Genomic DNA, 3,514 nt, shown 5'->3' with positions numbered 1-3,514 from the left:
TCATTAAGCAGACTCTGACAGAGGAGTAAACCAAGTCTCTGGGTGCTGTTGCCACTCTTGGGTCTGGGGAGCCCGTCCAGGTGTCCGTCCCCACTGGCATTGCTTAGTGGTCCGAAGCCTGCCTCCATGCATAATTGTGTAGATGTTCCTGAGTGACCCTTCGGCCTGAAGCTGTCAGGGTCACGCTCCCTAGGTTGAAATAGTGGAGCTGTGCTCTCGATGGCTGACACTTGGGATTTCAGTGGGCTGCATAAGCTGGAAAGCCCTATCCCCCTCATTGTGTTGATGCCTTCGATCTCTGAGCTCTTGGGGAGAGTTCATAAAGAGATTATCCTCCACAGGTGAATTACCAGGTTGCGTGAAGCTACTCCCTGATCTAGGGTCCTGTACCCCACTGTGCTCAGTACCAGTCCGGTTACTAGACATTCTGGTGCCGACCGTTCTCCAAAACTAAGTCAGTACACCCTTTTCCACTACACTGCAACCGGGTCTCCGACTCCTCTGGTCCCAGACCACCGTCTGCGACCCAAACAATGATGACACAATCTATACTGCAAGCATTAACTCTCCTGTCACCCTCCACCGAGGACCCAGAGACCGGTCCCTGACGGCCTTCTCCACTCAAACATAACACTGGAGAACGTTCAACAAAGGTGACAAGTCCAAACAGCCATTTTTCAAACTTTTGAACAAACTTGCGGGTAGCTATCCAGATTCAGCTACCACTGCTGCTCCTGAGAACCGATTCTGGCTCCTTGGCACTGGACATTCCAGGAACAACCACAACACGTCTCTGGAGTTGGGTCCACAAGCGGGAATGGAGGCGGTGTGGTCGGCGGTGGTATATGTACCGCCCCCGCGACAGCCGACGGGCTGCTCGTATCCGGATCCGCAGTCGCTTGATGGGTCTCTGGACCCGAGGCGTGGTCATGCGGCCTCTCAAATGAAAAAGGGGGGAGTATTTACAAAGGGGTGAAGGATAATAAAGTTCGTGACGCCACCCACGGGTCGTGGTAAGGTGGGATACCACCGCTGCTGTGTTTTGGTGGGGAGAGCCCGGGAGCGATGGGATGGCAGCTTGTGATGTTAACACCTCCGTGGGTAGGCGGAAGGTGTCCCAGGGGTCGGTAGTGGAAGGATGGGGACCCGTCAGGAGGAAAGGGGCACCACGTACTCACACAGTCCAGGAATTCTGACACCGACAACGGGTAAACCAAAGTCCTGAATGCCCTGCAGATGTTGTTGGATCAAGCCCAGTAAGGATCACCTTGTCGGGTGAATTACTGGGCTGCGTAAAGCTACTTCCCAGCCTAGGGTCCGCGTACCCCATCGTGCCCTGGTTCCTGCCCGGTTGGAGCACAAGGCCACCGAACTGCCCTCTGTGGCAGTACCGTGCCCCCTGTCACTATCCCCTGAGACCGGGATTCCAGCTCCTTCCAGGCCAGGCCAACGTCTGGCACCTGGGACGGGTACAGGAGCCCAGCTCCACAGCGTGACCTTTCACTGTCACTGCTGCACTCGAACTCTGACTACAACTGACTGACACTTCTGGCCCTCCTTCTACCATCCCTCCATCTGGGCGGCCCTATTCCCCTCAGGCCGCTCAATGGGTGTTTGGTGGGTGTGGTGCAGAGTGTTCCTCAGGATTTGTGTATACCTGTTCTTAGCAACATCAAAGGGACAGGACCCGTAACCAAGGAGGAGCGGGTACCATGCAGAAGGGCAGATTGCACGGCACCCTTGTGACGACCTGATAGGCCAGGGCGTCACATATAGCTTCAGGAAGCCAGGCTGGCTGGTGCTCCACAACCAGACTGGAGATGGGTTCCGGCTCCGGACCGGTCAGTGAGGTTGAGGGGGTTTGCGTTCCCATCTCCCGACGCTGCTCTGTGTGCACGGCCCGGTTCTCATGGGCCCACGCTGCTGCCACCATTCTCCGATCCTCCTCCTTGTAGCCCACAATCTGTTGAAGAGATTGTGCTCGCACCCGAACACAAAACTGGGCTAGTTCTCGTTCCAGCCAGGCAGCAGTCCCTGGTATGGGACGGCTGGATTCTTGCTCCACTGGGGTAGACATTTTGCCGTTTGCAAGTTTGTTAACACCCGTTCTCTTCCTGCACCTCCCTCGCCCCGCTCCCCCTTGGTTTTCATTAGCAATCACTCTAGCGCAGGGGATCACTGGGAACTTCCGGGTCCGGCCACTAGCTGTTTCCTGCCGCGCTCTCAGGACGAGAGGCGGAGCTTCGGCTTCATGCTCTTTTGGTCGGGAAGATGACGTAGTTGTCCTTTTTAGGCGCCAAAATGGCGGCAATAAAATTTTTAACACCAAAGTTCAGGTTTTTCAAGGCGCACGTCATCCAGGTTAGTGAGCCCAGTCCGATCCTGTTCATGACGCCAAAGATTGAGGGGGTGCTGCCCCCTGGAGCAGGCGAACTGCTTGGGTCCGGGGTTCGCTGTGGCTCGAGTGTCCCCATACCCGGGGCTCAGTGGCCTCTCAATTAAAAGGGGAGATATTTACAAGGGAGAGTTCGTGATGCCACCCGTGGTTTGCGGTAAGGGGAGTACCGCCGCTGCTGATGGGAGTACCACGGGGGAAGATGGAGTGGGGCAGCCAGATGGTGATCCCTCCACGGGTAGGGAGGCCCCGGGATTCTGGAGATAGGTGGCGGACAGTGTTGTGCAGGCTATGCGGGCAGGCAGGACGCAGGGAGGGCAGTGTACTCACTCAGGCTGTGAAGATGTTGGTGCAATCATTAAGCAGACTCTGATACAGGAGTAAACCAAGTCCCAGGGTGCCGCTGCCACTCTGGGGAGCTCGTCTGGGTGTCCGTCCCCACTGGTATTGCTTAGTGGTCCGGAGCCTGCCTCCATGCACAATTGTGTAGATGTTCCTGAGTGACCCTTCGGCCTGAAGCGGTCCGGGTCCCGCTCCCTATGTTGAAATAGTGGAGCTGTGCTCTCGATTGCTGACACTTGGGATTTCAGTGGGCTGCATAAGATGGAAAGCCCTATCCCCCTCGTTGTGTTGGTGCCTTCGATCTCTGAGCTCTTGGGGAAAGTTCATAAAGAGACTATCCTACACAGGTGAATTATCAGGTTGCGTGAAGCTACTCCCTGATCTAGGGTCCTGTACCCCGCCGTGCTCGGTACCGGTCCGGTTACTGGACTTTCTGGTGCTGACCGTTCTCCAAAACTAAGTCAGTACACCCTTTTCCACTACCCTGCGACCGGGTCTCCGACTCCTCTGGTCCCAGACCACTGTCTGTGTGACGCCCTGGAGCCCAGGGTTCACAGGTCATTACACGCACCACCACCCCCCTCACACACTAGGAAGGTAACACCCGTCAATCAAGTCCTGATTGCCTCTCTCAGTGCTACACAGGCACACCAGGTGGGCGGAGTCAGGCGGAAAGACACGCCCACCGAGGAGTCTGCTGGGCTGAGACAGGAAAAAAGCAAGGCAGTTGAGGTCAGTTGTGAGTAGGAAGTGGTAGTAGAGGAGTGTGACACACAG

The sequence above is a fragment of the Anomaloglossus baeobatrachus genome, chromosome 1 (genome assembly GCF_048569485.1).
Source record: "Anomaloglossus baeobatrachus isolate aAnoBae1 chromosome 1, aAnoBae1.hap1, whole genome shotgun sequence".
Classification (NCBI taxonomy): Eukaryota; Metazoa; Chordata; class Amphibia; order Anura; family Aromobatidae; genus Anomaloglossus; species Anomaloglossus baeobatrachus.
This window is presented reverse-complemented; position numbering follows the sequence as displayed.